The sequence below is a fragment of the Melanostigma gelatinosum genome, assembly GCF_949748355.1.
Source record: "Melanostigma gelatinosum genome assembly, chromosome: 3".
In the NCBI taxonomy this organism is placed as follows: Eukaryota; Metazoa; Chordata; class Actinopteri; order Perciformes; family Zoarcidae; genus Melanostigma; species Melanostigma gelatinosum.
Genome location: NC_136636.1, coordinates 19060518 through 19081311, shown reverse-complemented (window position 1 = coordinate 19081311; position 20794 = coordinate 19060518). Strand labels below are relative to the sequence as shown.

Below are 20794 nucleotides of genomic sequence, written 5' to 3'. Positions count from 1 at the left end.
TGAAAAAAAAGTCTTTTAAATTGTAAATCATTAGTTATTTAGAAGGATCCACACTGTTTAAAACCTTCCAGTAAATCAGTTTTGATTTTATTATTTGAACTAATAACTTTTGTCAAGCCACTGTCACTGTACATAGACTTCAGTTTTGTTGCTTCACCTGCTCTTTTACAGGATCTTGTTCCCTTATTATCTATATGCGATGTCCTGCTATGCAACCTGATTTAACATAAAGTTTTCTTTAGCTTATTTTTAAATAGACCGCAGAAATAATGAGATACAGTTTAGGATTATCAACTGATGTGAACCCAAGGCTTTTCTTGAACTTCATGAAATGTCAAACATTTCTAAAAAAAAAATAAAAAATCAATTCTCAAAATCACTTGCATGATATATATACAAATTTAAATAGTAAAATAGAAAGTGTTTAAATAATGTAACTTATTTTGGCTATAGTTATAGTTAATATAAAAGTTTTAAAATATGATGCATTTATTGAAATCAGCCTATCATGTGCATGTGGACTCATTTCTTTCTTTTCATTCCATTTCTTTCTTTCTTTTTTTATTCTGACATGACTATCAATCACCTTATCAAGAATTAATGGAAGGTGTCAGCTTTAGATGATGTCAGTTATCAGTGTCTGTGAATGCACTTCCAACAGTGCTGAGAGGAACCTCTATAGGCCGCATGCTGAATTAAGAGACATTGTTCGACATGCATCAGGTTGTGCCTTGTTTGTTTCTTTGTTTGTTTGTGTGTGTGTGTGGCTCTGAACTCACAAACAGAAGTTAGGATACACACATCTGTGCATAGAGTCAAATCCCCAAATAAACAGAAGGGATCCACAACACGCTTGTGTGAGCCTGAATTTAACTTGCAACCCCCTTCTAAATGACTTCAGTGTAAACCTAAACTTGAATCCCTGTAATCAAATGAACCTGTTTCTAATACTAGTTGGGTTTTTGGGTGATGTGTCTCGCTGCTGCAAGGTTGTTGTGATGCAGGGAAAGCCATGAGGTATCCTAGACAAACCTAACCATTCCCCCCAATGCAAACATTGCCGTAAATCTACAAAAACACAGAATCAACTCGGTGTCTAATGGTTTTTTTTTTTGTCATTGCTATCAGTGAGAGGATATTTCGCCTTCAAAAACATACAAAAGCACACACATACACACACACACACAAACATTACTGGCTTTATTCTGAACTCTTGCAAACCATGCAGAGTACAACCGCCGTAAACCTTTTCTGTAAGGAGTGTGTTTACTGTGTTTAGTTTATTAGTTTGCGTTTAAGTGTTTCCTCATTTTATTCAGACAGGTGTGAAGCTCAGCAGAGTGTTCTCCGGGGTGAGAAACTTCACTGGCTGCCTGGCATAACGGGTAGTCGTGTGTGCCTGTGTGTATACACACAGACACACACTCTCACCTTTGACTGTCACGTAGCAGTTTGTCGACCGTCTTCACTCTGTTTCACAAATCAGCACCGTCACACTACCGTGAAAGCTATCAGCAGAAAGCCACACTTACTGACAAGGACCTGCCACTTATCAGATCCCCAGTCCTGCTTCTTGAACTCCTGCAGAAACCTCAGAGGAGAGATAAGCGTCACCTCTCGTCACGTAACTTTTACCAATCAATGATGTGTTTTAAAAGTGAACGTAAAGATAGTCGATTATAAATCAATATTTATATCTAAGGATCTGAAAACGATAAATGTCACGTTAGACTGGTATCTTTAATATATTCTTCAATATATTATCAGTAAGTTCGAGCTGCTTTTTTCCCCCAATTGCACAACGACTTTGTATCTGCACGCATGTATGCCTGCGCTGATGGAGTGCTTATACATAGCATGTGTGTTTGTCACACATTCGTCAGTGCATGTTTAAAGTCTGTGTGAGCGAGACCTTGTTGCGTGTGTATCCTCGTGTCAGAGTAGAAAAGTGTGTCTGAAAGCTCTGTGTAGCATTTGGAATGTGCTGGGCTGGAGGCGGCTTTGCGAGCAGGGAGTTAAAGGTCCTTGATAAAACCAAATGAATTTGGCAGGCCCGACTCATAAGACAGCGATTTGGGGGTCTTTTCCAAAACCAGAAGAAAGAGAGAGAAAAAAACATAGGGCTGGCTTTTCTTCTCTCTCCAAGGCGCCTATTGATTATGTCTGTCTCCGCCAATAAAACTGTCAATGTTCACCCATCTTAAGGCAACGTGAGGAAATTACTACCCTTCGTTCCCGGCAGATTGAAAACAGCCCCGAGACAAACGGAGGAAACACGTCCATTTGAAACGATGAGCCGTATTTACTGGCTGTGAGTGAGATATTTGAGTTTCAAAGAGTGTGAATTCATTAGCTGTGCAATGATAGCCAACGGTTCAACATCCCCCCTTCAGGCCCGTATCCACAGTCAGTTGAACCAATGGTTTCTTACACCATGGGTGGAATGCTCAACTGTCCTTACACTTTTTAAAAATCTCTAAAATGTCTGGATGATGAATAGATGGGATGATTTATCTTTTTCCCTCAGCAACAAATATGCTATCATTATTTATTTATTTTTTTACAGTGAAACACATTTATGAAGACGCCAATTAAGAAAATAATTTAAGTCTCATTTCCGTATCTGGAAGAAAACTTTCATGAAGCAACCCTTTAAAATCCGTTCTCGTGCTTACTGAATTTCTCAAAAGCCATGTTGATGCAGCACTATTAGCATCTTAGCAGACGCAACCATGAAGACTCCAGTTTTTTTTATTTAAAGTCTTCTGGCTGTGTTATGTGCAGGCTTTCCCCTCGCCGCAAACTCAGCAGATATCCGCTCACATGCAATGAGAGTCTTTCAAACCCTTGTTCTTGAATGTAGGTTTGTGTTTCATGAGCACCGCCACAAACATATGTCGTCCCGTTGCTTTGCGCTTTATGTTTTGTTCGTCCATGATGTGTCTTTTTAAGAGAGAGCTTTCTCTCTCCCTGTTTCCCTCATTCCCTCTCTCTCGTCTTTCTTCTTTTTTCAAGTGCCAATTTATTTAAACTCCTTTCCCCTTTTTCTTCTTTCTCCTTCATTGATTTCCAAACCCCAGTCTTTGTATGCAGCTGGGGCCCAGCTGTGTGTCTGTGACTGTGTATGTGTGTGCGTGTGTGTTTGTGTGGGTTTTTCTGGCACAGTGCTGCCACAGTGAGCATAGCACACTGTACACAAAGGACCCGAGCAGCACAAGAAAGGAGAGAGAGAAAAAGCAAAAGAGAGAATAGAGGGAAAGCATTTGAACGTGAACGACTGACGCGCCTATACAGTACGGAGCGGAGGGGCCGTCCCGTTGGACTGGGCCTATTTTAATGGCCGATGTATTGGCACTCTGGGATGATGGGTGGGGAGAGCGAGACAGCAATGAAGAGCCCAGGCACCACAGTTTATTACCAGGACTCTTCAAGGGGCTCAACTCAGGCGTCAGAAGCAGCGGGTGGGAGGGACAGAGGAGGACGAAAGTAGAGGAGGACGACGGAGGTGGGGAACTGATGGGGTCGACAGGGCTGGAGACAGTTCCTCTCCGTTAGAAGACAAGAGATGGAGGGGTTGAGCGGGTAGAGACAGAAGAGACGGGCCGGGCGACAGAGTGTGGGATAATAAGTGCTTCCTCATTTGTGCCTCAGCTTTTCCCACAGCGCCAAATGTCACAGATTTCTCCCATCCCAGCTCTGTGTGTGATGCCAGATCTGCACAGCAGTAATGGGGAATCCCTTGATTGAGTCCCTCTGGTATTTTTCACATGTTTATTCGATTATTGCTCTTTGCGATGTTTCAGATGTAGCCACAGCAGTCCCATGTCTGACTGTGCATTCCTGCCGCGTGGCTGCCACACTGTTGATCCACTCTATAGGAGGAATTATTTGGAAAGTTTTCAGGGCGGGGGGGGGAGATGTTACAGCTAACACACAATCATGATCTGATCTCTTAGTAGATGAAGATCAAATCCGGTGTAATCACCAGAAACTATTTACCCAGAAATATGGTCCTAATCGACTAAAATGGTTCGGTGGTGAACACACATCTCCATTCTAAACTTGAGAGCGGAGTGCATGTCTGAGGATCACACTGCATCAAACTGTAAGATCACGCTAATAGCCACAGAGCTTGTGAGGTGTAGAGATGCCTGCGTGCGCTTTTCACACTTTAACACCAACTGTATTTCCTGCGGGTTCTCACTCACAAACAGGCATTTCTATTTCAAAGGCGTTTCATCTGATAAGGTCCACATACTGTGTATAGTTTGATGTTGCAAATGGATCCCTTTTAATTCTCCACATAAGCCATTCGCAGCGCTATTATTACATTCCTTGCCGTTGCTTTGGCAAGACTCGTCGTCATTAAGTCTATTTGTGGGTCTTCCTTTTGTGCAGATAGCATGTGTTTCACATGCCGCACATGAAAGAGGTTCAAAGTATCCAGAAAGGCAGGCTCTCTGCGCACAATTTATAGATATGTGCTGTTTTATCACACCTCAAATTAAATTTGGAAACTCTGCTTCACCTGTCATGTAATACAAGTCCCAGATGGGTGGCAGAGAGAGAGCGAGAGAGAGAGAGAGAGAGAGAGAGAGAGAGAGAGAGAGAGAGAGAGAGAGCGACAAAGAGACAGAAAGAGACAGACCCACTCAGCTGGCTGAGAGTTTGCTGCCAGCGAAGGGGTGAGACGAAGCAGAACAGCAGGTTGAAAAATGAACAGTTTGATATGTATCAGCAACAGAGTGTCATTTGTTTAGGATCTGCCTTCATCACCTGACAGGCCAGAAAGGCCTCAGACCTGCTGCTGTTTGTGGTGTCATCAGTTAAACACTCTTTATGCGTTTGACATGCTTCTCATCTCTTTTCTGGCTTTCATTATTTTTTATCCCTCACCAAGTCCAGTTTCTTATTGTTTTAATGTTTAAACGCCAAAAATGAGTTTCTCAGTTTCTCTTCATCTCGTGCATCTGTTTCCCCACTTACAAGAAACCACTGCAGCTCACTAAATATACTGTTAAGCTCAATGGCTGTAGCGAAAGAAAAATAATCAATTAAAATGTTAAAGCTGTGCACTGAATTCACTTTGTGATGACTGACAAACAAAGGGATCTTGTTTCTGAAGCCCAGAGCACAGCGCTGGATGAGACATGTGCTCTCGATGAACAGTGGTCCGGAGTCTGCGGAGGGGCTGAGATAGATAGATGTGTCTTTTGCTGTGTATGTAGTTTTATGATACGATTTATGCCATGATACAGTACATTTTCTTGAAAAACTGCTTGTGGATAAAATAACCTGACAGCAGTGCTACTGAGGATTATTCTTGTATTGATTCATCTGTAAATCATTTATTTTTGATGACATTTTCAATTGTTTAGTTGATGAAATGTCAGTTTGACAACCTGCGATAACACGGTCTACATTTAGTGTACAACTATTTGCTCAGTAACACGGGTGTGTATGCGTCGCCACGGGTCTGAAGCAGATTTTCGATGATCGTGGCTCGTCTTACCTCTGGCTCACACAAAAGTGTAACAACATTAACTGGTTGAAACAGAAGCTGTAAGATCAGTTCAGGCAAAAGTGTCAAAGTGAGCTCAGAAGTCTGACGTCAAGAGTTTAAATTCAAAATGTCTGTTGCTGCTGAAAACCAAAAGTACAGGCAGGCACAGAAACACCAGAATCCATTGCAAGATCTTAAGGGCGGGATAGGAACAAGAGGGTCTGCAACCCTTGTGATCACAATCGCTTGAAAGACGAGAATCATATTCCGTTTGAATGAATGTAAGCGTAATGAACTAAAGTGACGGATATAAATAATATTCACATTATGTTTGAACCGCCCATCTTTTGTTCAAATTATTAAATTTGTGCTCCGTACCATGTGATCACGGTCATGAGACATATAAATAAATGAAAAAAAAACATAAATCGTACAAGTTCCCAGAGCCGAGGGTAAATGAACGTTCCAAATAACCAAGTTTATTCCATTTACAGTGATATCAAACAGATTAAAGCAGCAAATCTCCACATTAGCAGCATAAGCTGCAAACCCTGCACCAGATGAATAAACATCAACAAGAAATTCTGCAATATTTCTGTGTTAACCTGCTCTGTCCTCCATCAATTAAAACTTGGACAGACAACAAGAAAGGCAGGGGAGAGGTCAGCCAGCCAGCTCTCCCCCTCTTTCCCTCTGTCTCCCTGTACCTGTGATCACCTGGCACCACATTCGCCTGCACATCCCACTCACAGAAATACTGCACACACACACACACACACCTTTCTCTCTCTCGCTCTCTCTCTCTCTCTGTCCGTGTCTATTGCTGGCAGCGTCTCATTTTAACACATTTCCACTTTATCTCCACCACTTTTAGAGGCCGTGAAGGCATCGCCCAGTGAAGTTTCACTGAGGCATTTAGGCAATAGATGTGTTCATTCGTTAAGTCAGTTAGTCGTTCAGTTACATTATTAAAACACAATGAGTGAACATGTGAGAGTTTTGCAAAGTAATCAGAATAACCATGTTTGTAATGATTGATGCCTTTAAACACACTGGTCAAACTCGAACTCTTGCCTCAGACAGAGCAAAGATGCTGATGTTTGCTGGCTGCGTGCAATATGAGATCTGCAAAATGCATCTTTGGTAGGTCAGGTATGATAAAGAACAGGATCCATAAACCGGAAGTGTGTTCTGCTAGAAAGGAAGCAATGCAAATAATATCAGTATACGCTGGTCCACTTCGTCATTTATCACTGTGTAACGATCTGGTAAATAGTCTTATCTCATCTTTTTAAATTATTTGTCACAGTACGTGACATGTTATCATGTTTTTGTCAGTATTGCACAATTGCAAAACCTGGGACGTTTTTCAATTGAAAAGGTCAGTCACTAATAAAACAACATGAAAAGGCAAGGAGAACAAAAAAACCTTCTGAACTTGTACGGATTTCATTTATTTTTCCTCTTCGGCTGTGCGGTCGACTTCGGTACCTCGGGGAAACAGTGCAGCTATGATTATACGGTGCATGCGTCCAGCATGCAGGAGGGATAGAAGGGGAAGTAAAAGTCATCAGGCAGCCTGGCAGCATATCAGAGGGAGGTAACGTCATCTCAATGATACAAGTAATAGGTGTGAATATGTCCAGGCCTGATATTGGGCCGGGGCTCTGAATTTCAGACACATATCTTGAAGGTTGACTTCATTGCCACTTCTTTTTTTTAAACTTTCCTTCTCAGATTTGCAGCTTTTTTCCTGGCTCTCATCTGTTGCCTTTCTTTCCTCGATCCCTCTTTGTGTGACTGTTTCATTGTTCTGTTGTCTCCTCTCCCTCTAGCATCGCTTTCATTCTCCTTTATCTCCTCTTCTGTGTATCTCAACTCCTCCACCTTCCAGCCCTTCCACTCGTTATTCTAGATTCTTTCCATTCATTATACTTCTTTCTCCTCCTCTCCGTCCATCTATCCATCTTCCGCTCTTAAAATCCTGTACGGTCGCCATCATGCTCCCCCCCCCCTCCCTGAGCACCTCCCCTGTCCCACTGACACCACACGCTGCTCCCATCCCCCGAAAACCACTTCAAACAGCCAGCGCCATCAAAGCCCACAGTCAGTCAGCCAGGCAGCCAGTCAGCCAGCCTTCTGCTTCGACTTAAAATGACTGTCGTCCCGGTCGCAAGGCTGCTTTCCTCTTCTGATACACATCAAAGATCCTCTTAAACTCCCGAAGTTTGCTTTTTAAACCTTTCTTCTTGTTGAGCCTTTTTTTATATACATTATTTCTCTGGCTGAGGTTTCTCTCTCTCTCTCTCTCTCTCTCTCTCTCTCTCTCTCTCTCTCTCTCTCTCTCGTCTTGCCATCATTTTTTTTTCTCCAACTGGGCCAGGTCAGTAATGACATGCACACACTCTCTTGTGCGGTTCTGCTGTCTTTGCATTTTTCTCCATAACTTTAATGAGTTTCTTTTTTTTCAAGGCGTTGGTTCAGGCCCGTTCACAGCACACACATTCCCTCACACGCACATGCGCACAGTGCACCGAGCTGTAACTATAAGGTACACACAGATGTGTGTAAATTAATATGCAATATGACTCGTACATCTTCCTAATCAGAACTGCAAACCCACAAAAAGAGCAGTTTAATGGCCCAGTGTATGTTCCTCTTTTTGCTGCCTGTATTTCTTCATGTGTGCGTGCTTAAGGCGCAGAAAAAAGTGATGAAAGAAAGGCAGAGAGAGAGAGAGAGAGAGAGAGAGAGAGAGAGAGAGAGAGAGAGAGAGAGAGAGAGAGAGAGAGGATGGTGTGTGCAGACATGGGAGGGACGATTCAGCAAGAGACAAATAAAATAGAAGCAGAGTGACACATGAGAAAGGCATCTTCTCTATGTTTCAAAGCCTCGGAGGTCACATGTGGTCACTTGAAATGTTGCGGTGTCTCATCATCTCTCGGGTTGGAGGATGTAATGTCGACCGACGCCAGAGGATGGCGCCCCGTCTGTAGGTTAACCAGGCAGGGGCTGGCTGCCCGGTCTCATCTACAGGCTGTGTCTATTAAAACAACATTTGTCATCATAAAACAACGTATATTTAGAACCCGTTACATGCTACACTTTGTAATTTAACTGAATGAGTGGTCCAACAGCAGCGGATAAAAGTCTGCTGATGTCGTTTCATGCTCTTTGCTGACTATCAGGGCCTTCCCATGGTTTACATTTGACTTTTTTTGTGGAATAACAGGGTGGATTATTACTATTGTCAGATTATTTGGCAGTAAGAGCTGTAATGGCATAGTTGCATTGACGTTGCGGCGACTGCATATGTAGTGAATACCTTCACATGGTCTGCTCTGATCATTTTATAACTTAATGTGGGTTTCTCAGAATACTTGTATCTTGTGTTTGAAATCAGCAGTAAGTGGTTAGATTAAGACATTTCTGGATTTAATGCAGTAAAATGTCTTTTTCAAGAACACCACATCACGGTAAACACCTCGAACAGACCTTAGACGCTTGAGGTCGACAAAGTCAGTGGGATACCAGGCATATTTGTTTCACCCTCAAAACAAATCTCCCGTAGTGAGCAAATGAAAGTTACAGCTCGAGTTGAACAAACCAAATCCCACATTGTATAGCTGTTAAGCTCAAAGAGAAGTTTTATTTAGCGTGCAGCCCTATTAAAAAACTTCAGAACCTTTGTGCTCCGTCAGAGAATGTTTTAATATTCCAAAAGGAGCCACTATTGTGTGGTTTCTTGCGCCAACGTACAAAATAAAGAGCCACATCACAAAGCTGGAACAGTCCCGCAGCATTTTCATGTGTCAAGAAAAAAAGAGGGAAAACAAATTTGGAGGGGGGAGACAGGGGTATTTATAGAGTGGTGTGAGAGTCTCTGCAATGACAGGAGCCTAATGAAGTGGAGTTTGGGTTTTGATTCACAGTGCGGTGAGTGCGTGGGTCCCTCTGTGACCGTTACTGCATTCCACCACCGATCCCTCGCTACACGGAAACCAGTCCGGGGCCACAGGATGAGGCGGAGGGCCAACTCGAAATAACGTGTTCCCTCTAACCGAGCTGACCTTTCTCACCAGCATCAGTCCTGCTTCCAGCGCAGCAGATGCTCACCGGGCTCGATGGCACTGAGCTCAAACACGGCGACGAGAATGTACGAGCTGTACGAGCTCTCACACTGCAGCGCAGTGTAGATGCAGTCGTTAAGTCAAGGTGTCACTGCTGGTGAGTAATTGACACATCAGCAAAATGAGTCAAATAACACACTTCAGCGTGACACGCTAGGGAAGTCCAGAATGATATCAACAGCGTTTCTTATTGTATCTTTAACAGAACAGTGGAAATTGTATCGTGTGCGAGTTTACTACAGATGTGAAACGAGGAAGCGAGACGAAGACAAAGAATGAGATCAGAGGCTGTAAGTGATGATCATTTCAGCGAACGGTGTGGATGTTGAATTGCTGATAGAACAACTCTAGAAAAATCATAACCTGTCGAAACAGGTTTTGTTTTGATGGCTTAGAGCAGGGGTGTCAAACTCATTTTCACTCTGGGCCACATCAGCATCACGGTCGCCCTCAAAGGGCCGGTTGTAACTGTAAGACTGTATAACTAACTTCTCCTAACATATTGTTAAATAACTCTCTGCATTTGATTATTGTTCATTCAAGTGTAAAAATATTGTACATGCAGCTATATAAATGAAAAATGACATTTAAACATTTCTGTTATTATAACATCAACCATTTTAATTGAGGGTTAAGAAACCCACATGACTCTATCAAAGATCAAACTATCAAAGAAAATAACAAAGACAAATATCAAACACAAGTTATGACATTAACTTTGTTCAAAGCTGTTTGTGTCACCTCTCTGCATCACTAATGTTCCTCCCTGTCGTCGTCCTGTGCATGGCAGCTACATCCAAGAGCTGCTCACTGAGAGTCAGGTCTGATGAACATGGATAGATGATGTATCCGTGTTGTCTGTGCTTTCATCAACAGTTCATTAGAAACACAAGTACCTGCTCGTCTCTTAGCTAGCTGTGTTGTTAGATTACTGCTAGTTCATGAACTCGGTCTGCGATGGTGTTTCTTCACAAACTGACATTTGTAAAAGTCTGTATCTGGTCAGAGCACTGCTCACATACCTTTAGCATGCACTGGGCTGTAGCTGTGTAAATATATTCTGCTGTGATTGCACTCTGCCTTTTAATTCTTGGACAGTTTGATGTTTTTCTTGGAGGCTAAATTTAGCTCCGTGTTTGGTGTCAAAATGCCGACGTGAATTGTATCCTTCATCACCGACACGCCTCATAACACAGAAGACAGACCCGTTTTTCTCCTTGAAGCACAAACATGTATTCGCTTTGGACATTTTGGGATTATTTTGGGATTATTTGTCGATCTTTTTCAATCGTTGGAAAACCTCTTTTCGGGCTGTTGCCTCTCCTGTCCACCTGTTGTGATCGTTTTAATGTCGGTACACAGACAACATGCTATCTCATAATTTCAACTTTCTATCTCATAATTTCGACCATGGGGATATTTTTATTTTCAAATCTAACTTTTAATAATTTCTCCCCAAAAAATAAAAAAAATAAAATATTTTTTATTTTTATTTATTTTTTGCTGGGGGATTCGCGGGCCACATAAAATGACGTGGCGGGCCGCATTCGGCCCGCTGGCCTTGAGTTTGACACATATGCTCTAGAACCTCTTCAGTGACCACTAGACCCTTAGATAATCCGACTGAAGATGTTGTTATTTTATGATTTTTTTAAAGAACTATAAACTTTCTATACCCTTGCAAGTTCTAACAACAGAGAAATATAGCATATTCTCCTTTGTGCTGTGTAACTGTAGAGAATACTTTGTAAGCTGCCCACGCAGTAAAAAACTAAAAAAAGAGGCACTAAAGCAAAAAGCCACTCGCATCTGCTTTGAAAGTAAAGGCCACTGTCAAGTAAGGTGATACTTTTTTGACAAATGTCACTGTGGTGGTCGACAGGACAGGTGAATACCGAGGCAAACATGAAGGCAGCAGCTGACAGGAAACCTCCGGCGGAAGAAGACAAGCAACCACAAGGGCTCTTTGCACACCTCTTCTCTCACACCTTGCCTCATTTGTGCAAAGAGAAAAAAAGTGATTGTTGCACCTTTTTGCAAAGAAATTGATTCTGTGAAAGATAAGGTAATTATCTAGCGCTGGTATCGTTGCCTCCTTAAGCTCTACCTGTGAGAAATGTTAAGCTCTTCATTTTGAAGTTCCTGTGGAGGCCGTTGTCAATGCTGTGAAAGTTGAAATCGTTATAGGCCTCTAGACATTTAGCCCACTCGCCACAATCTAAGAATATATAGCTTGGGTGGGAATCTACACGAGGGGATGAAAGTATGTAAGTGTGTTTCTCCGTCTTCTTCACACCGCCATGTGTGTGTGTGTCTGTAGCTGCACTTCAGCGTACTGTACCTCTTATTTAGTCACAGCTGTCTCACCCTTTCACCAGCACGTGCATGCACCTTCTCGGTGCGATTACTGATTTAGGCCCACAAGTTATTTGGGACTCCTTTCCTGTCCATGTTCACTCTTAACTGCTCCGATTTATTTATTTCCGTTTCTGTCTGAATTGCAAAAACACACAGGGTCCGACGTCGCTCTTTGAGTTGTGTTTTTATTGTAAAAAGATTGTTCTGCAGTCTTCATTAAGCAAATTCACACCAGCAAAGATGACACAGTGCGCATGGTTCAAGTGCTAATATGAGTGGGAGGAGATTCAACCTATCAGATGTAAAAACAAATAAACTTTGTCTCTGACTGACTGTCAAAGATAGAAACCTGGCAGAGAAGTCGACATCCTCACGGTTTCATCTCGAGGTAGACTAGCTTGCCCTGCAGTAAGTTACAGCTTTGTTATCTTTTATTGCTGGTTTTGCTGTCGATTATTTGCTATTGGTTTAATCTTTTGAAATCACACAAGAGCTTGTTTCCACTTAGCAGATGTGGTTTGGTGTTTTGGTGCAGTAATGAGACAGATAGAGAATAACAGATCAGTGATTCTGATCTCGTTGGATTTTCAGATGCCTGTGCCCTTTTCGGAGCGGCCATGGCAGCTGTTCACAGCACCGCAGTACGTTACAGCCGCTGTGTCTCTGGGGCTGTGCTTTCATTCGCAGAGGCTCCTCTGAAATCGTATCCACGCATGTGAATAATGAAACTGACGCCAGCGCCCAGTCACACTAAAAGCGCAACTCGATGACGAATCAACTTTGTGAGTGTGGTGTCAGTAGAATAGCTTGGTGGCTTTGAAGCTCATAAAATGCCGAAAGGGATTCTGTGTTTGTGTCACAAGGGCCCTAATTGACCAGAATCATTCAAAGCCACAGTGAACAAAGGCAAAAAATCGTTACAACCCGGTGTTTGGAGTCAGTTTTAAAGATCAGTGTGCAGAGTTGCGCTGCAGTTGCGCACGCTCTTGTCTTTGCAGAGTCTTTATCAATGTGAGGAAAGTGGCTTGGTGTTTATTTCTTGAGCTGATTGTTCTGTGGGCCCTCTTGAGTGTTTCAAAGTGCAGATGTTGCCACTGGGCTGCACATTCTGTGGTGGTGGTTTAAATGCTCTGACAGGGTGGTGTCTCCTAATGAGCGGGACATCTAAAAAGGCACAGAGCCTTTGCTGCTATTGCACCGCATGGGCTTTAAGTTTTCCATCTCTGACTGCTTTTCTGATATTCATGGAGTATCGTGTACACACACACACACACACACACGTATTTCTTTGCAGTGTTTGATCATTCTGTAGCCCTCTGCAGCAGCAGCCCGGCCTTGCTCCCCATTTGTGCCCACAATACAAGTCGTGTTTGTTTGTTTTTCTCTATTTCTCGGTACCCTAGTTTGTGTGAGTGTGTGTGTTGAGGGAATTTCCCTCTGTAGCGTGTTTTTCACAGCTCGACATCAGTTGGAGGATTCGTGTCAGGGACAGTTTGACACTGTTGCTTTCTGTCTCTTTCTCTCCTCTAATTCCTCACTCCTCTGTCTTTCCTTTATCTCTCTCTCTCTCTCTTTCTCCATCACTTTTCTGTTTTACTTTCCATGCAGTGTGTGCACCGTTGCAGCGTTCCTCGTGCACTGGTGTCTCTGCACCTCTGTCTCACTCTTGTCGCCCCCTTTCTCTAACAAACACACCGCAGCACTGTGTACTAAACAAAAATCATATACTGCAGCATGCATCACAGACAAGCATCTCCTCCTCCACACCAATATGACCTTTTATGATCCCCATCACAGTGTCACAGTTTCAGTCCCATCTTTTCTCGCCAGCAGCTATTTGCAAAAGTGCTTGTTTTGCGGCTCGCTGCCAACCAGCTGAAGAAATGACTGTAATCAATTGAACTGGAACTTGACTCTGCGACTTAGACTTTCATATCAATGTGTTTGTGGTTATTTTCTCCATCATTAGACAAGAATGTTTGCACTTCCTCTTCTCTGGCAACATAAATGCAATAAAAGTGCAGCAAAACATCCCATTACCACCATTCCTATTGGTTAACATGTCATTTAGAGCATTTCATCCTCAATTTGCTGTCGGCATTCATGATATAGGCTAACCTGTAAAACATTTGGATGAATTGAAATTAAGACTTAACCACGAAAAGCAAAATGTAACACTGAGTTTTCTATAAAGTCAATTAAACTCACTTTGGAATATTATTGGTATCGTACGCTCTCTAACAACATTTTGAAATGAAATCCACTAATTCTGCTTTTATTGCAGAATGTAAGACGGTGTGTTCATTATGTATTTGGTGCAATAAAGATTTAAAAAAACAATTGGCACACTGGCATCATTTCTTTCTCAGTGTTGTTTGGGCAGGTCAAACCAAACCAGAGCAGGCCAAGGTGCCAATGTAGGAAGGAACCACCACCTTAGAGAGAGTTGCTGCCACGAGTGAGGAGATCAGGTGGGCGGTGTTTGGTGTTGGTTGCGGTCCTCCCGTGACTCATTGTACAAATGTCAGACAGCAGGTATGAATAGGAGAGCTGTCAGAGAGAGTTTTTTAAATGATTTTCTGCGATATATTTGAAGATGGGTCACCGTTGTCAACATGAGCGCGTTCTGCAGATGAATGTGGATTTACCTCGTCTCTGAACTGCTCTCACAGGTAAAATGACAATACGCACGTCTTCCTGCGCTTGCTTTTTGTTTGGCGTGTGGGCGGCCACGACCCTCGTGGTAATTTATTGATTTCAAAATAGCAAGTGTTGAGTTTCTTCTGACACCTGTGAAACCGGGACATTTATAACAGCATGAAATACGTATTACATCATGCATTAACTAAAAGAAATATTATCAGGGTTTTTTAAACATATATATATGTTTTTAGCTGTGCCTCAGTGTATTCACTTGACTGTGTCCCTTTTGCGTCTGAGTTTTACCACCTACATTTTCTATTGTGTGAAATGTATCAGCCATTACGGCAATGTGACATTATGTGAAGAGCTACGTGGATTTTAATAACTCTTGATTGATGAATCAGTTTAAAAAGTGATTTTATGTAATACTTTAAAATGCATAATCCTAGAAAATGACAAATTACAACCTTAAAAAAAAAAGAAGAAATATCTTTAAATTCCCCACTTGATTTTATTTTATATGTTTATTTAAAGGTATAGTTTTAATGCACATGGTGTGTGGTTCTAATTTGTGTACATAACAAAATCTGTATGACCTGTGAATTCAGACACAAGGTATTTCTGACACAGTGTATCAGAAATACTACTATTCATTGGGTTGTTTTTATCACTTGTGAGGAATGAAAATCTATTAAAAAGCACTGATAACATTACATTACCGTTGTTGTTTTAAGTAGCGACCTAAGAATCAACCGGACGGTGATGATTACGTCGTGTGGTAAATTGGGCCTGGCCTTGTTTGTTGCCTTTGAAACCAAAAGAAACAAACACGGTCATTTCTAGGTAATTAATCTGTGTTTACCATTTAGCCACATAATTACTAAGTCAATGCCAGATCACATGTGTGCGTCGTAAAATAAACTGCAGCTCAGCGTTTTGATGTACAGTAAGATGCCCTCTGGGATCCAAACAGTGAAAATGTCCGTGCTGTTGTGAGCCAGCACAAAATAATTTCTTTCTTACATGAGTAATTTTGTGTTTCAGTGTGGTTGTGTAAAGAGTCTCTCTGTCGGTCTATGTGCTTGCGAACATATTCAGTTATCCGTCTCCGTCTGGCTTTGGAAAACTTTTAAAAACACAAAGAACCACTGTAGATGATCATTGTTTTACGTGTCAGATCAGATTCAAGATGGATCACAAGCGCAGATAACAAGAACAGGGATGTCCTTTTCTTAGGATAAAACTCCCGAGGCGTCCCAAGCTGAAAACAGAAGACTTCTTTCTGGCAAGCAGACCGTCAATCTTTCAGATTATCAGTCACTGTCAGGCAGAGAAAGTGACAGGCAGATTAAAATAGTGCTGGCAGTGTTTGATCTGAACACGGCCCCCCGGAGAACCGAGCGATCCGCATCGTCAGGCATGATGCAGCACAGTTCGCTTACCACTCTCTGGATATGAGTCACGGTCTTCCCACGCACACGACAGTGCATGCACACAATAGCAGTGTACTGTTTTATACTGCGCTCTGCTCTGTGTTTTTGGTGTTCGGCATCTTCCAACAAATTATACACACATTTGGAAAAGTCTTGCACATTGCATGAACTCCTTTGTACCTTGACATACAATCTCTAGTTGCAGGCAATCCCAAACCTCCTGCGCTGTTCAAAGATTTAGCTCTCCTGCTCCAACACAATTTTTAAAAAAGAGCAATTTGAAGGATGCAGTCGCTATCCAAACAAATCAATCAACGGGCCCGATAATGAAAGCCATCCCAGCGCGGTGCCGCTTTAATGACAGCAGATATAGGCTCAGTGTCACTCACTGTCATGGGAGAGAGAATTAAGGCCAATTTGATGCTAATCCGGACCAGCTTTTCCTCTCTTTGGGCCCAGCGGTATCAACCCAGGAAACTCCTTCAGGGCTGATAGGTCGACCTCAACTACATCATAAAACCACATAGCTGTATGTTGTAGGGAAGCACATTTGATGACCAATTTCACCCCCCATAAGAGCAAGTCATTCCTCCCCATGTTAATAGAGCAGCAATGAGCAGCAGCTCGGATGAATCAGAGTGTTTTGCATGAGCTAACTTTTTACAGAGGAGTACTGAAGCTGGGGAAGGACATGCGACTTGATGATACAAACAGATCGGTGTTGCACTTTGAGATGAGCTAATATACTCATCAGGAGAGTGTGTGTACATCAAGTGTTTCAGGTGTGTGTTTGCGGGCCGCCCCATCGGCAGCGCTGGGCCCCCTTTTGCTCTTTCAGCCACAGAGTGAGTGTGTGTGTGTGTGTGTGTGTGTGTGTGTGTGTGTGTGTGTGTGTGTTTGTCTTTGTATCCCGGTGGGGACTTTGACCTGACTGCACACAGACCCATGGGGACTCGTGTCACCGTGGGGACAAAAACTGAGGTCCCCACCGGCAAACCCCTCCTACAAGCTTCAGAACAGTGTCTAGACATGCCCCATGTAGTTTTCTCAGAAGTCCCCTGGAAACCATTTTCAAGAAAAAAATGTGTGTGTGTGTGTATGAATGCTCCCCTAGTGTATACACACTAGTACTGCAGTCCCCATGAGGTAGGCTGTTCTTGAAGTGTGTATCGCTGTTTGTCCACTCTCTATTGCCCCCTATTGGTCAAAGGTAGTATTACAGTTTGGGAATACACTTTAAATGTGTCTTTTTGACCAAAGATAAGCATGAATGAAATGCTACATTTGATAAAAAAGAAATATATGTATAAATACACAAATACTTAATATTAATATTGATATTATTTATATTGCTATAGTTTTTTAAAAATTTGCATAAAAACAACGATAACCATAATGTATATTGTCTATATATTTCTCATGTAAAATGCCTGTTTTAAGTTTCTTCCATACAATTGTAATGATATTTTACCACAATTCATTATCTCATCATTGATATTATTGACAATAACAACAACAATTATAATAATAGTCTATATTTGATTTATTTTGCCATGTCAGAGGTGTAAGATCAATAAGGTCTTGTTTTGTTGCACTGCTTTTTTAAAGCTAACTTTTAAACAGTGCTCACTGTTCAATGACAATGATATTGATGATAACAGACAAATGCAGGTTTAGAGTTGTATCCATAAACATAAAATAGGAGTAGAAAAGACATTTTCCTTTAAATCAATACAGCAGGATGGTTTGAGGGGCGGCCATTTTCATGTGTACACTTACTATTGCAATCGTTATATTAGGCTAATCTCCGTGTAAACTACATATGGCAAGTTGCGGACTCACTGAGGAGAGGTTTTGCAGTAATGACTGAAAAGACAAGGGGAGTAGTAACATCACAAAGCATAGAGTCGCAACTTAATGCTTCATCCACACACTCTTGTACAGCGTGGGAAAGCACATTGATATAGCCAGATGCCGTTCTTGAAGTCGGAGAAAAATAAGTCCCATTACTCCCATTATTCATTCACTTGTTGGCGTGTGTGTGGGCTGGTGTCAGCAATGTCTTGCTCCTTATGTATTTATGTTTTATGATTTTGGACTCTACAAAATTAATTGAATTATTTATTTATTATATCTTTAAGCATGTTATAGCATTCTGTGTCAGTTTTTGATTTGATTGTTCTATTATTATACTATTCAAATGCTATGCATCTTCTATAGTAGGTCTATAATACGCCAACTGAAACAGTATAGGGTTACGGTGGTGTGCTTGTATATTTACCCATAGTGTTAATACTTAAAGTGCTTTCCTGTTATTTGTAGCCTATAGTATCACTCTAAAACATATTTTACTGTACGATGCCTTCAGCCTGAAATCAACAGGGTGTGAGCTATTTATTCAGGTTTTAGGAGCAGCATATCAGACAGGATATATTACGCAGCAGGATAAAGAGTCGTGAATTTCTACATTGAATAAAATATACTAGAATAGTTTGGGTTTGGTTGTCCTCCAAGGATATTTGAATATTTTTGACTTAAAGTATGCAATTTGACATCATTTTGGACCACTATTACGACCATAGATAACGCTGCAAAAGCTAAAAAATAAACTTTCTGTATAGGGAGTTAGGGCGAGGGACTGTTAGACCCAGCGATGCTGCTGGCCACCAGCCCGCTGTTGTGACCATCTTCTGTAACTAGTGAAGCATTTAAGCATAGTGGAATTAGCAAGCTAGCTAACTAGCCAGTTGTCTAGTTTGCTAGCCAGCTTGCTAATTTAACAATGCTTGAATGCTTCTCTATTTACAGAAAATTAGCCACCCAAGTTGCTACTCATCTGGCTGGTGCTGAAAGTGGGCCCTTCTACATTTCACTCTTTGGTGTACCATGATTTATTTTTCGCACCAGCAGTTCTCACAAGCAGCTGCGAGCTCATAATGCTTTTCTGACCTCTTCATATCAGTTTCTCTGGATGAATCATGATGGCAATTCATAACAGTGCAGTGCCAGTGTTTTTGCACCGTGCTTAAGTATGCTTAGTATGATTTTACAGGGCAAACATTTCCAGAAGAAACAAAAGGTCAGACAAAGCCTGTGATTCATGTAAATAATGGAATAACTCCCTGCCTGCTCAGGAGAAAGATAAGCTACCTAGCTCAGTAGCTAGCCATCTGTCTCTGGAGCTAAGTCTGCTCTCTTCCAAGCTGCAACAACACTGAGCCACACAGACGTGCGTTGTCATTATAACAACTAACTCTTCAATAGACCACGGAAAACCGTAAAATGTATTTCTATGGTGGCACCCCTTGTAGCTAGCAAAGCTCATTGTAAGTTGTTTTGTAACAACTAGCTATATGGTGGCTACAGGCCTCATTTTTTAACTCTTACTTTGAATATTCCCGTGGTGACCTTCTGATCTAATGCATGGAATCTGAGGATAAAACTCTCTTGCGCACAACACTATATATATACTATAGGAAGAACTTGGAGCAACATTGCATTGGGGTAAGGATAAAAACCCTGACTTTTTGTCCCGCCCTTCCGGACTGCCGAGTTACGATTTTCCAAAGTTCTGTACAGTTTCCCGTAGTGATTTATGGCATTTTGCAATCATTTGGCTTAAATAGACGTTCAGTTAATACCTAGAAAGCAATGGGCTAGCATGCTGACAATTTCACAGTAATTAAATCTTTCCACATAGATTGAGTGGTATGAAAATCAATGGGAAATTCCGTACACCTTTCCTGTAGTAATTTATGGCATTTTGACTTTATCTTGACTTTATTTGGCCTAATTTCCCCAGAAAAGAATGGGCTAGGAGGCTGACATTTTCACAGAAATTCAAGCTTTGCCCATTCATTAAATGGTATGAAAATCAAGTGGAAATTCCATACACTTTCTCCATAGTGAACTATGGATTTTTGACCTAAGTCGGCCTAAATTTGCATAGAGAACAACGGGCTAGGACCCTGAAATTTTCACAGCCAGTCGACCTTTGGCCAAAGACCACGTGGTATGAAAATCAAGTGGAAATTCCATACACTTTCTCCATAGTGAACTATGGATTTTTGACCTAAGTCGGCCTAAATTTGCATAGAGAACAACGGGCTAGGACCCTGAAATTTTCACAGCCAGTCGACCTTTGGCCAAAGACCACATGGTATGAAAATCAAGTGGAAATTCCATACACTTTCTCCATAGTGAACTATGGATTTTTGACTTAAGTCGGCCTAAATTTGCATAGAGAACAACGGGCTAGGACCCTGAAATTTTCACAGCCAGTCGACCTTTGGCCAAAGACCACGTGGTATGAAAATCAAGTGGAAATTCCATACACTTTCTCCATAGTGAACTATGGATTTTTGACCTAAGTCGGCCTAAATTTGCATAGAGAACAACGGGCTAGGACCCTGAAATTTTCACAGCCAGTCGACCTTTGGCCAAAGACCACATGGTATGAAAATCAAGTGGAAATTCCATACACTTTCTCCATAGTGAACTATGGATTTTTGACCTAAGTCGGCCTAAATTTGCATAGAGAACAACGGGCTAGGACCCTGAAATTTTCACAGCCAGTCGACCTTTGGCCAAAGACCACGTGGTATGAAAATCAAGTGGAAATTCCAAACACTTTCTCCACAGTGAACTAAGGATTTTTGACATAAGTCGGCCTAAATTCGCATAGAGCACAACGGGCTAGGACCCTGACATTTTCACAGCCAGTCGAC

General features: G+C 41.8%; 1 protein-coding gene across 2 annotated transcripts in view; it reads left to right on the top strand.

Moving 5' to 3' along the window:
• LOC306797646 (zinc finger E-box-binding homeobox 2) overlaps positions 1 to 20794 on the top strand; it is a 39315-nt gene that overhangs the window by 517 nt on the left and 18004 nt on the right. The window lies entirely within an intron of this gene.